Source organism: Chroicocephalus ridibundus, chromosome 24 (assembly GCF_963924245.1).
Source record: "Chroicocephalus ridibundus chromosome 24, bChrRid1.1, whole genome shotgun sequence".
Classification (NCBI taxonomy): domain Eukaryota; kingdom Metazoa; phylum Chordata; class Aves; order Charadriiformes; family Laridae; genus Chroicocephalus; species Chroicocephalus ridibundus.
In genome coordinates, this window is record NC_086307.1 from 1,237,586 (window position 1) to 1,251,678 (window position 14,093).

The window sequence follows — 14,093 nt, forward strand, 5'->3', positions numbered from 1 at the left end:
AGGCCAATGGCATCCTGGGGTGCATCAAGAGGAGCGTGGCCAGCAGGTCAAGGGAGGTCATCCTCCCCCTCTACTCTGCCTTGGTGAGGCCGCACCTGGAGTACTGTGTCCAGTTCTGGGCTCCCCGGTTCAAGAGGGACAGGGAACTGCTGGAAAGGGTGCAGCGGAGGGCTACAAAGATGCTGAGGGGACTGGAACACCTCTCTTATGAGGAAAGGCTGAGGGATTTGGGTCTCTTCAGTCTGGAAAAAAGACGTCTGAGGGGTGACCTTATCAACGCTTATAAATACTTAAAGGGTGGGTGTCAGGACGATGGGGCGAGGCTCTTTTCAGTGGTGCCCGGGGACAGGACAAGAGGCAATGGGCACAAACTGGAACATAGGAAGTTCCACCTAAACATGAGGAGGAACTTCTTTGCTGTGAGGGTGGCAGAGCACTGGAAAAGGCTGCCCAGAGAGGTGGTGGAGTCTCCATCTCTGGAGACATTCAAAACCCACCTGGACGTGTTCCTGTGTAACCTGCTCTAGGTGACCCTGCTCTGGCAGGGGGGTTGGACTAGATGATCTCCAGAGGTCCCTTCCAACCCTATGATTCTATGATTCTATGATTCTATGATTCTATGATTCTATCTCTTGTCTGTGAGTGACCCTGCTCATCCTCGGGGCTGCGCCTGCCTCCCCAGGGAAACGGGCACCAACCTCTGCTTCCACATGGCCACCTCCTCCCGTACAGACGGGGACAGCCCCTTAGGGGCTGCCCAGCACCACCCAGAGCCCCTGCCAGGCGTGTGGGGCTGCCCCCTGCCCTTTTGGAGCCAGTGCACAAACACAAAGCCTGCTCCGGCCCGGGCAGCACTCCGCTTCCCCCCGCCTGCATCCCCCGCCTGCATCCCCCTACCTGCATCCCCTGCCTGCATCCCCTGCCTGCATTCCCTGCCTGCATCCCCCCACCTGCATCCCCTGCCTGCATCCCCTGCCTGCATCCCCCCACCCTGCTCTGGAGCCCGGAATCCTGGGGCAGAGAAAGGGGCAGAAGCCAGAGTCGGGCCAGGTGCTGGCCCTGGGCCAGAGACATGGCCTCTGCACAGCCCGGGGGGGCTTCAAGTCTGGGGAGAGGGTCTGTTTGCCACCGCCCGTGTGCTGTGTGCCCGACGTGCCGACGCGGCGGAGGGAACCCCGCGGGCTCTGCCGCTCTCTCACCGCCGCCTTCCTTTTAGCTGCTGCTCCGCTCTGACATTGACGCCGAGGAGTTTGCTGCCCTGTACGGAGCCGAGAGGTACCTGAGGCGTCCCAGCTGGGTGATGCTCTCGCTGGTGCTCAGCGCTCTCATCACGCTCTCATCCAAGACACGGAAGATGGTGAGCAGGGGTGTAGCCGAGCGGAGCCACGTCGGCAGCCGGCCGGAGCCTGGGGCAGCGGGTGACGCGGTGGCTTGGCCGTGGCTGGGAGGCAGAAGGTGGGGCGACAGCTCCAACCACCTCCCTGCCATGGAGGGGGCTGGCGGGTGCCTGGGGAGCCCCCCCAGGCACAAAGGGTTCCCAGTCCACCTGCCCCTTCTGGCCAGTCAGAAAAGGGGGGGGCTGAGTAAGAGAACACGGCTCTCCCGCAACTCCCTTCCCGTCCTCCTGCTCTCCCCGCATGCCGTCAGTGGCCAGTGCCGGCCAGGAGGCCGCTGCAGTGACTCCTGTGCCACCTGCCGGGAAGGGGACGGGAGGCTGGTGCTCAGCCACCAGTACGTTTTTGCCGGGGTGGCCTTTCACGGCTTCTCAAGAAGGAAACCGTGGGTTTCGTACAGGCAAGAAAAATGCAGGTCCTGCTGCCAGACATCATGGAGAACCTGCAGGGTGGCAACGCTGACGTCAAGACGAAGGCCCTGGTATTCCTCAGGAACATGGTGGAGCGCATGAAGAAGAAGGAGGCCAGACGCACTGCTCTGCAGCTGGTGGAGAAGCTCCCACCCCTCTTTGACGATGTAAGGCTGCCGTGGGCACCTCAGCCCTACCGATGGGCGCTCTGCGCAGACAGCCGCCCCTCATCCCAGCCCGGTGGGCAGCACTCGGGCCGGGCTGCCCTCCTCAGGGCAGGTTTCTCAACCTGATCTCTTCCTACGACCCGCCTTTTGGACGCGGGGAAGGCTGTGGGCGTTGTTTGTCTGGACTTTGGGAAGGCCTTTGACACCGTCCCCCACAGCATTCTCCCAGAGAAGCTGGCGAATCGTGGCAGAGACAAGTGTACTCTTCGCTGGGTTAAAAAGGGGCTGGATGGCCGTGCCCAGAGAGTTGGGATTAATGGGGTGAAATCCTCTTGGCGGCCGGTCACCAGTGGTGTCCCTCAGGGCTCAGTTTTGGGGCCGCTTTTGTTTAATATCTTTATCAATGATGTGGATGAGGGGATTGAGTGCACCCTTGGTAAGTTCGCAGATGACACCAAACTGGGTGGGAGTGTTGATCTGCTGGAGGGTAGGAAGGCTCTACAGAGGGCCCTGGACAGGCTGGATCCAGGGGCCAAGGCCAACTCTAGGAGGTTTAATAAGGCCAAGTGCCGGGTTCTGCATTTCGGCCACAACAACCCCAAGCAACGCTACAGGCTTGGGGCAGAGTGGCTGGAAAGCTGCCCGGCAGAAAAGGACCTGGGGGCGCTGGTGGACGGCCAGGGTGACGTGAGCCAGCAGTGTGCCCAGGTGGCCGAGAAGGCCAACAGCATCCTGGCTCGTATCAGGAACAGCGTGGCCAGCAGGAGCAGGGAAGTGATGGTGCCTCTGTACTGGGCGCTGGTGAGGCCTCACCTCGAGTGCTGTGTTCAGGTCTGGGCCCCGCTGTACAAGAGGGACGTTGAGGTGCTGGAGCGTGTCCAGAGGAGAGTGACCAGGCCGGTGAGGGGTCTGGAGACCAGGGCATGTGGGGAGAGGCTGAGGGAGCTGGGCACGTTGAGCTTGGAGAAGAGGAGGCTGAGGGGAGACCTCATTGCCCTCTACAGCTCCCTGAAAGGAGGGTGGAGAGAGGTGGGTGGTGGCCTCTTCTCCCAGGTGGATAATGACAGGACCAGAGGAAATGGTCTGAAGTTGCAGCAGGGGAGGTTTAGGTTAGATATTAGGAAGAATTACTTTCCTGCAAGAGTGGTCAGGCACTGGAAGAGCCTGCCCAGGGAGGGGGTTGTGTCACCATCCCTCGAGGTGTTTAAGAAACGTCTAGATGTGGCACTTCAGGGCATGCTCTAGGGGCAGAGATTGTAGGTCGTTTGGTTGGACTCGATGATCTCCAAGGTCCTTTCCAACCATGAAGATTCTGTGATTCTCTGATTCCTCGCCCCTCTCGCCTGGCGTTTCAGGGCTCCGGGGCCATTCAGCCTCAGCTGCCCAACGCGCCCACAGCTCCTGCGTTCAGGATCCGAGCCCAGAGCATCTCCCCTCACATCAGCCACGCTAAAGCCCTGCTGACTGTGGGCAGGGAGTGGCTGTTGATGAAGTCCCCCCCGTCCTCCTCCCTACCAGGAGTCCAGCCAGGTGCGGAAACTCTCCATCAACCTCTTCAAAGATGCGCTGAAGTCCGTGGTGGGGAGAAAGAAGAGAATGATGAAGAAGACAGTGCAGAGAGTCCTGCTCCCACTCTTCCTGCATATAAATGACGAGAACGAGAGCGTGGCCAAGGTGCGGTGACCAGTGTCATTGGGGAAGGGCGTGCTGACACCGCGGGGGTGGCCTGGGCATAAGGGGCAAGGGCTGCGGGAGATCAGAGCCTGGCAACGTGTGTCATCTCGGGGTCCCACTGCTCCCCTCCTTCCCTGCGCTGGTCTCGCCACTGCTTTCCCCTTCCCCCCGTGCTGCAGAGGTGGACGGGGTGCTGGGGTGCCCTCCCAGCCCCACTCGCCCGTTCAGCCCTCCTCCAGCGCAGCCCGGAAGGGTCCCCGCAGACCCAGCGTGAGCAAGGACGGAGAAGGCGGCATGGCCAAACCAGCCCTGCCTGGTCGAGCAGGGCTCGGCAGCAGCCCATGGCCACCGAACACCCGGGTCCCTACAGGCTTCCCAGTTGTCCCTGCAAGTGTGGGAGGCCAGGGCTTGAGCCCCGTTCCCTGTCCCCCAGGGCTGTGCCCACGAGCCCCCCAGATGTTTGGGCCAGGGCACGTCCCAGCTCCCCGAGAGCAGGATGGCTGCAGGAGCAAAGCTCTGCTCGCCCAGGTCCCCGTCACCTTGGTCTCTGCAGAGAGGTGGAGTGCCCGCAAGGGGTGGAGAGCCAGCGTGTTCCCCAGCCCGGGGCGGGGTGAGCGGTGGGGAGATGCAGCCGGCGGCCGCCTGGCCCTGCGTCCCGGCATCGAAGCTCTGCCCAGCCCGAGCACGGCCGTGAAGGAGCTGGGGCAGCCCCAGCTGGGCAGCCAAGCGTCCCGCTGGGGGGTGCTGCCCACGGGAGGTGCTGCTGGCCCGCTCCTGCCCCGCCGCCTCCGGGACTACAGCCCTGGCTGCCTACAGCCGAGGGCCCGCAGCTCTGACCCCCGTCCCTGGCGGCAGCTTGTGAGGGTCTCTCTTCTGCTGGCCGGCAGCATGAGGCGCCCAAGGTGGTGGATGCCCCCTGTCCCTGCCCTGGGCACTGAACCCAATTCAACCTCGGTCCCCCGCTGCTCCTTCCTGTAAGGGGCTGGGAACGGCTCGGAGCCTGGCCAAGAGGAGGAGGATGCCAGGTCTCCATCCCTGGGCTCTGGTGCCATCTCCCAGACTCTGCTTCTCTGCAGGCCTCCAGGGACGCCCTCCTCGCCTGTACGGAGTTCCTGGGGTGGAAGAAGCTCGGCCACCTGGCCAAGACACAGCAGACGCACCGGATCGCAGAGTCCTTGGTGAGGACAATCCCCAAGCCGGGTGGGACGAAGGCTGCCCCGGGTGCCCGCGGTCTGGGCTGTACGGCTCTGCCTTTCCTTCCCTGCTCCAGCCCGGAGCTGCATCCTCCTTCCCTGCCCTCAAGCACGGAGCCCCCACGGGCTCTTCTCCAGGCCCTTCTCCCTTCCCTGCCCCCCGGAGAGCTGAAGGAGACCCTGGCCCATCTTGGCCCTGGCGGTGGGACAGCAGGGGTCTCACCACCCCCAGCCCCCTTTGCCTGCAGCTCCCTCTGGACCTCAGCCCCACAGCGCTGGGAGACGGGAAGCGCTGGGGGGGAAGGGGGGGTGCGGGTAGGAGGGATGGCTCCGCATGGCTGGGGGGGATCTGTGCCAGCCCTGTTCCCTTGTGCCTCTCTCTCCAGTTAGCGTACGGCAGGAGCAGGGTGGAGGAATATCTGTTTCAGAGCCTGGTGTACCTGCACAACACTCAGTCCGCCTTGCGAGAGGCGGCCGTCAGGTTCATCGGTGAGTCGCCTCCCCCGGGGGTCCCTCTTTTGGCAGCCTGGCCCCCGGCTGCCCCGAGGAGGGCCCGCCACGCAGGCGGGCCGGCTGGGAGCCTTGCTCAGTCCCACCGCCCCTCGGGGACCGTCCTTCCCCAGGGTCAGCCCTGCCGAGGGGCAGGAGGGGGCGCGCAGCCGGGCTGGGCTGGCTGGGGGCCGTGCTGCCGGGGCGTGCCGGGGAGCAGGGGGTCTGACGGGCGCTCTGTGCCTAGGGCTTGGCGCGCAGCCCCTGAGGGACCGAGATAGGAAGAAGCTGCAGGATATCTGCAACGGTGAGTGAGGGGCGGCGCTGTGCTGGCCGGGGCTGGCGGGGCAGGGGAGGGAGCCTGGGCAGGGGGCTGCCATCCCTGGCCCTGCTGCAGGAAACCGCTTCATGGAATCGTCGTAGAATCACTCCGGTTGGGAAAAGACCCTGGGGATCATCGAGGCAAACCATCGGCCCCCACTCTCCAGAGTTCTCCCCTACACCACATCCCCCAACGCCACACCTAAAATGGCTCTTAAACACATCCAGGGATGGCGACTCCACCACCGCCCCGGGCAGCCTATTCCAGTGTCCGACCACTCTTTCTGCGAAGAATTTTTCCCTAATGTCCAGCCTAAACCTCCCCTGGTGCAGCTTGAAGCCATTCCCTCTTGTTCTATCGCTAATGACCTGTGAGAAGAGACCAGCCCCAACCTCTCTACAATGGCCTTTCGAGTAGTTGTAGAGAGCGATGAGGTCTCCCCTCAGCCTCCTCTTCCTCAAACTCAACAGTCCCAGCTCCTTCAGTCGCTCCTCATCAGATTTATTCTCCAGGCCCTTCACCAGCTTCGTTGCCCTCCTCTGCCCTCGCTCCAGCACCTCGATATGGAGGTGGAAAGAGACCTGGGAGTGCTGGGGGACGACGGGATGCCCATGAGCCAGCGATGGGCCCTGGTGGCCAAGAAGGCCAATGGCATCCTGGGGGGCATCAAGAAGAGTGTGGCCAGCAGGTGGAGGGAGGTTCATCCTCCCCCTCGGCTCTGCCCTGGGGAAGCCACACCTGGAGCACTGGGTCCAATTCTGGGCTCCCCGGGTCAAGAGGGACAGGGAACTGCTGGAGAGGGGACAGCAAAGGGCTACCGAGATGCTGAGGGGACTGGAGCATCTCTCTGATGGGGAAAGGCTGAGGGATTTGGGGCTCTTCAGTCTGGAAAAAAGACGGCTGAGGGGGGACCTTATCAACGCTTCTAAATACTGAAGGGGGGGTGTCAGGAGGATGGGGCCAGGCTCTTCTCAGTGGTGCCTGGGGACAGGACAAGGGACAACGGGCACAAACTTGAGCATGGGAAGTTCCACCTCAACATGAGGAGGAACTTCTTTGCTGTGAGGGTGGCAGAGCCCTGGCACAGGCTGCCCAGAAAGGTGGGGGAGTCTCTGTCTCTGGAGACATTCCAACCCCGCCTGGACGCGCTCCTGTGCCACCTGCTGTGGGTGACCCTGCTCTGGCCGGGGGTGGGAGGAGATGATCTCCAGAGGGCCCTTCCAAGCCTATGGTTCTATGGTTCTATGATATCTCTCTCGTATTGAGGTGCCCAGAACTGGACACAATACTCCAGGTGTGGCCTCACCAGTGCTGAGTACAGGGGGACAATCCCCTCCCTCCTTCTGCTGGTCACGCCATTTCTAAATACGAGCCTGGATGCCGTTGGCCCTCTTGGCCACCTGGGCACACTGCTGGCTCATGTTCAGCCGCTTGTCAATGAGAACCCCCAGGTCGGTTTCTGCCTCGCAGCTCTCCAGCCACACTGCCCCCGGCCTGTCGTGTCCATGGGGTTGTTGTGGCCCAAGGGCAGGACACGGCACTTGGCCTGGTTGAACCTCATCCCATTAGCGTTGGCCCATGGATCCGATCTATCCAAGAGGAGCTTCAGGAGTAGAGGAACACGTCAGGGCACAGGGGGTGTTCCTGAGCATCAGCTTTCAGCTGCTCCTCCTGGCCAGAGAAAGAGACGGACGGGGCTGGCATGGCGGGGGCGGGGGGGGTTGTCTCTGCGGACAGCGGGGTTTCACCACTGCTCTCTTTCTTTCTCTCACAGCCCTCGAGCCCTTGGTGAAAGACACAGAACCGTCGGTCCAGTCCCTGGCAGCTCAGACCTTGCTGAACCTGGAAAGACCAAGGAAAGAGCCACCGTCAGGGTGGAGCCTGCGGTCGCTGTGCTGCTGGCTTTGCTGAGCCCTGGCCAGGTGACAATCAGCCTCTGGCAAAGGGCGGTATATTTGAAGAATTCTTTGATTTTAATAAAGCTGGAACAAGCGTCCGTCATCAAATATGAGAAAAAACTTCTTTACGGCGAGGGTGACGGAGCCCCGGCACAGGCTGCCCGGGGAGGGTGTGGAGTCCCCTTCTCTGGGGGCTTTCGAGACCCGCCTGGATGCAGCCCTGAGCGACGTGCTCTGGGCCACCCTGCTCCGGCAGGGGGGTGGGACTGGGTGATCTCTAGAGGTCCCTTCCAGCTCGCAAAGTCCGTGCTTTAGCCTGAGCTGTTAATCCGGCATTCCCTCTGGAGCAACCCGCCGTGGGAAGCACAGCCTGTGCCGAAGCACCGCAGCCCGCCGCCCTCGGCAGCCGGCAACGCCTGAGCGCCAGAAGGCAATTCCCCCATCCGGTTCAGTGTCAAACTCTGCAAACTGGTGAAGGGAGTTAAATCCAGTCGGCGGCCGGTCACGAGCGGCGTTCCCCGGGGTTCGGCGTTGGGGCCGTGTCGTGGTTTTGGCCGGATTGGCCGATCAGAACGACAGATGGCCCTTCGCCCCCTCTCTCTCCTCAGAGGGGAGACAAAGAGATAAGGAGATTTACGAGTTCAGAAAAACAACTAAACGACTTTAATGAAAATAATAATAAATAAGAAAATAGTAAATAATAATAGAATAATAACAATTAAAGGAAAAAAGTACAAAATATATGCAAAACCGTATCCAGCTCCCAGGATGACGATCGAGTCACCAGCAGACACAGGGAAAGCCCCAGACTGGAGTCAGCGACGGACCGGAGCTGAGTTCCGGAACTAGAGTCAGGAGTGCTGGGATCGGGATCAAAGGCAGACGGACAGACAGGGTCCTCCTCAGCCATCGGCCATTGAAGAAAGAGCGAGCCAGAGCCCCCTTTGCCCCTTTGATCCCTCAGCTTTTACACTGAGCGTCATGCAGATGGGATGGAACACCCTGTTGGTCAGTTTGGGGTCACCTGTCCCCTCGGCTCCTCCCTGCAGGTGGGGGTCTTCTCCGCTTCCCACCCTCCAACGGGGCAAGCAGCGCAGTTAGCCAACCCTGGTTGTTCCAGCAATAACTACAAGCAAGAGCCTCTGTGCGCACCGTCCCTTGGTATAATCAGGTCTTATCACTCTGAGAGTGAACGGTTTCCGAACAACACGCCGTTAATTTCAGAGTTTAGTCAGTTAGAAGAGGCCCAGCTAAAAAGCGAAATTACAAATCAGAAACTTCGTTCTGTTTTACCTCCAACCAGGACAGGCCGGGTGTCTTTAATACCTGTATCAATGATCCGGACGAGGGGATCGAGCGCACCCTCAGGCACTTTGCGGGTGACACGGGGCTGGGCGGGAGCGTCGACCCGCTGCAGGGTAGGAAGGCTCCTGCGGAGGCATCTGGAGTGGCTGGATGGATGGGCCGAGGCCAATGGTGTGAGGCTCAAGGAGGCCGAGTGCCAGGTCCCCCACTTGGGGCACAACAACCCCGCGGACGCTCCAGGCTGGGGGCAGAGTGGAAGGACCCCGAAGCCTCCGGCGGAACGCCTCAAACACTCGCAAGGGAATGAATGCTGCAGGCCTGACGTGCAAAGGGCTGATAAGGCTTGACAGCGTGGGAGGGCTGTCTTGCAAAGACAAGCTCGTTCTGCCACTCCTGTGCTGAGCTTGCTGGTTCTCTGTTCCCAAGGCCCTTGTGCCCACCAAGTGGCCTTCGCTTCATCGTCCATGACACGTGTGTGAAAGCGCCCCCCCCCGCATACGCGAACGGAGATTGCAGAGGTCGTGCTAAACAGGTACGACTACGGCACTCATCTCTCCACCCAAATCGTGTTACACGTCACCCGGGTGAAGGGAGAAACCCCAGCCGAGGCCGCCCTCGGCAAGGCGGGGTGGACCGTGCTGATTCAGCAAATGTAAAAGGGGAAAATAAACACCCTGAGAGAGAGAGGAAAGAAGAAGATCGTGCCTGGGAAGATTTTTCCCATGAAAGAAGATGACGACGCCTGGGAAGATTCCCTGAAACGCACGGTGGAGCCAGGAGCGGTGATCTCTTTGTCATTATCTTTTCCTTTCTCCATCCCTCGGTTTCTCTTTTCTCTTGCAGTGATTAAGTAATGGTTAGGTAACGACCTCAAGTACCGCTTGCCGTAAGTTGTCATGCGCCCGCTGTTAAGTGGCGAGGCATAAACCTCACCGTCAGTTCTCATATGCCCAACCGATTGTCGTGGACTCGTTAATACCTATACTCATCATTTTGGGAAGCTGATACGTGTTTGGAGACGGACCTTGAGATTTATCTCACCTCAGTCCGCGTCACTGGGGATCTATGAATCTGAAGTCACTTACCTCCCGCCCCCGCTTTCCTGAGCATGGGACGTGACACCGGCAGAAAAGGACCTGGCCATGTTGGTCGACAGCCAGCTGAAGACGAGCCAGCGGTGTACCCAGGTGGCCAAGGCGGCCAACAACGTCCCGGCCTGCGTCAGCAATAGCGTGGCCAGCACGACCGGGGAACCAGTCGTCCCCCTTGTGCTCGGCACTGGGGAGGCCCCACCTCGAATATTGGGTCCAGTTTTGAGCCCCTCACGACAAGACGATGAAGTTCCTGCTGGTTGGAAAAGGGGAAACGTAACCCCCATTTTCAAAAAGGGAAAAAAGGAAGATCCAGGGAACCACAGACCGGGCAGTTTCGCCTCTGTGTCTGGCAAGATCACGGAGCAGATCCTCCTGGAAGGAGGTTGAGTCACCATCCCTAGGGGTATTTAAGAAACGTCTCGATGTGGCACTTCAGGGCATGCTCTAGTGGCAGAGATTGTAGGTTGTCTGGTTGGACTCGATGATCTTAAGGGTCCTTTCCAACCATGACGATTCTGTGATTCTGTGGAATCTCTGCTAAGGCACATGGAAAATAAGGAGGTGATTGGTGACAGCCAACATGGCGTCACCAAAGGCAGATCGTGCCTGACAAATTTGGTGGCCTTCTATGATGTTGCCACAGCATTGGTAGATAAGGGGAGTGTGACCGACGTCATCTACCTGGACTTAGGCAAGCGTTTGACGCTGTCCCGCACGACATCCTGGTCTCTAAATTGGAGAAGCGTGGATTTGATGGATGGACCACTGGGTGGATAAGGGACTGCCTGGATGGTCACACTCAAAGGGTTGCAGTCAATGGCTCAATGTCTACGTGGAAGCTGGTGACGAGTGGCGTTGCTCAGGAGTCAGTGCTGGGACCGGTGCTGTTTAACGTCTTTGTCGGTGACGTGGACGGTGGGACTGAGGGCACCCTCAGCGAGTTTGCTGACGACACGCTGGAGGGAAGGGATGCCATCCAGAGGGAGCTGGACAGGCCGGAGAGGTGGGACCCTGCCAACCTCCTGAAGTTCAACCAGGCCCAGTGCAAAGTCCTGCCCCTGGGTCAGGGCAACCCCAGGCACAAACCCCGGCTGGGTGGAGGATGGCTGGAGAGCAGCCCTGAGGAGAAGGACCTGGGGGGGCTGGTGGGTGAGAAGCTCAACATGAGCATGAAACGGGCACTTGCAGCCCAGAAACCCCCCCACAGACTGGGCTGCATCCCCAGCAGCATGGGCAGGGGGGTGAGGGGGGCATTCTGCCCCTCTGCTCCGCTCTGTGAGACCCCCCTGCAGCGCTGCCTCCAGCTCTGGGGACAGCAGAAGGACACGGAGCTGTTGGAGTGGGGCCAGAGGAGGCCCCGGAGACGCTGGGAGGGCTGGAGCCCCTCTGCTGTGGGGACAGGCTGAGAGAGCTGGGGGGGTTCAGCCTGGAGAAGAGAAGGCTCCGCGGAGACCTTCCAGCCCCTTCCAGTCCCTCAAGGGGCTCCAGAAAAGCTGGGGAGGGACTCTGGAGCAGGGAGGGGAGCCACGGGAGGAGGGGGAAGGGTTTTACACTGGAAGAGGGGAGATTTAGGTGAGATCTGAGGAAGAAATCCTTGGCTGTGAGGGGGGTGAGCCCCTGGCCCAGGTTGCCCAGAGAAGCTGTGGCTGCCCCATCCCTGGAGGGGTTCAAGGCCAGGTTGGACGGGGCTTGGAGCAACCTGGGCTGGGGGAGGTGTCCCTGCCCGGGGCAGGGGGGTTGGAACTGGATCATCTTTAAGGTCCCTTCCCACCCGAACCATCCTGTGATTCTGTGAAGACATTGAGGGGCTGGAGCGAGTCCAGAGAAGGGCAACGGAGGTGGTGAGGGGTCTGGAGCACAAGGAGAAGGGGCTGGAGAACTTGTGAGGAGTGGCTGAGGGAGCCGGGGGGGCTCAGCCTGGAGAAAAGGGGGCTGAGGGGAGACCTTCTCGCTCCCCACAACTCCCTGAAAGGAGGGGGTAGCCAGGGGGGGTCGGTCTCTTCTCCCAAGGAATGAGAGGAGACGGCCTCAAGTTGCGCCAGGGGAGGTTTAGGATGGATATTAGGAAAAATTTTTACACTGAAAATGTTCTCAAGAGTTGTCCACCCAGGGAAGCAGTGGAGTCATCATCCCTGGAGGTAATTAAAAGACGGGTAAATGACGTGCTGGGCGACATGGTTTTTGTCAGTGCTGGGCTGAGGGTTGGGCTCGATGATCCGAAAAGTCCCTTCCAACCTGGGCAACTCTATAATTCTCTGATTCTGTGAGATTCTAAATCCTCCCCAAACTGCCTTCCTGCCAGGAGTTCGGCAGCTTCTGCCAGGAGAGGGACCAGCTCCTCCGGCGCCTTCCGCCCTCCCGCGGCTGGGCTGAGCGCGGTGCCGTGCGTCCCGCGCCGGTGGCCTCTGCCGTCTGCCAAGAGGGAATCAAGGCTCTGTAAAAGCCGGCTGAAAACAAAACTAGCGGGTGGCCTACAGGAACCGCGATGATTTACCAATCCTCCCACTCGTTAAATATCGCCAAAAGAACAACCCCTTTCCGATGCTACAAAAGGAAGCCAGAAAGAAACGTGAATGAGAAGCGGCGGCGTGCCCTTTGTCTTGGCTGCAAATTTGGCTTCCGATTTGCCGTGCCGATGCGTCAACGGTACGGATTGCCGCTAAAACCCAATAATTCGCAGATTTGCGGTTAACTTCGGTATTGGTTTCGGTCGGTTTCACTGAGCATTAATTATTCCTTTTTTTTTTTTTTAAAAAAAAATATTGAATCCCTGTGCTTCTCGGGTCGAATCCCTGTGCTTCTCGGGTCCCGTCGAAAGCCTTTCTAGCTTTTCTTTTCCTTTTTTTTTTTTTCCTTAGCAAGGCCACGAAGAGGGGATATTTGCTACCTGCCTAATTTGGGGGAATTCCATGCGCTCTCAAATTGGAAATTGGAATTGCCAGAGGCTGCGCTCGTGGCGCAGCGATTATCCTCCACTAAAAGCTGGTCGGGATGCGGTCTGAGCTGTATCCGGCTGAGAAAGTTCTCACTGCCGTCGCTACACCGCCGCACGACTTGGCCTAAGCTGTCAGAAGCCCTGGGGATTAAAAATTAACAAGCTCTGAAGGCAGATGGCGCGGCTGGCATCCTCAGGATCCTTCAGAGAGTGACGATCTTCAAATGCTGAACAAAGCCGTCGCAACAGCCTTCTCTGTACGCAAGTTTAAATACGTATAAATGGACTCCTAACGCCAGGCATACTGATGCCAGTTATTAATGTCTCTGAGTACTTGAGTTTGGGGCTTTGCTGTTGTCCTGGTCGGAGCGATGCACGACACAGGACTAATTTCTCTTCTAATGCGTAGGAAAACCGCACTTTTAGAAGATTATAGTGCCTGAAGTTGGGCAAATGCTCGCTTTATAGCCAGCTAGGCTATGTGGGATTCAAGGTTTCGGTGTTTTCAAGCCTCGACAGGTGCAGGGAGGAGGAGGAGCGAGACCCGGGCACTCGCCCCGAGCTCCCACTGGGGTTGTTCCATCCCACGGACGGCACATTCCAGAGAAATCAGAAAGTTTGCTGAGGAGTTCTCTCCTCTCTCTCTCTCTCCCCCCTTGCTGGCTGCCATCCTGAGCACTCCTCGCTCCGGTGCCGGAGCCCCGAGCCCTTCCCTTCCTCCCGCGGCCGCAGCGCTCGCAGGGTCCCACCTTGGCTGTCCCTGCGGGGAGCACACAGCTTCTGTGACGGAACGGGCTGCGTGTGATCCTCGTGTATCTTATATTAATATCAGGATCGATACTGGCTCTTTAGTACTGCTGTTAATTATTTAGTCGCATCCTATTACATCTGTTTATATTTCGACCCCCACGTTTCTTTGTTTTTCCCTGATTCCCCTTCCCGGGTGGGGAGGGGTCGTCAGGTGAGAGAATAATTGTCTAAACGACAACAAATCGTTGAGGGTTTCTCAAGCCATAGCATCTACCCAAGGGCGGTGGCGGGTTTTTCCGACTGCTGTTTTATTCCCTGGGAGACAACCAGAACAGGTAATTCCTGAGCAACGCAGGGGCTCCCCATCCTTCACGAAGAAGCCGAGAGGGTAACCAGCGTCCCGGGGTACGTTAAAGGCAGCGTGACAAGCCGGCCGAAAGCGGCGATGATCACAAAACCACT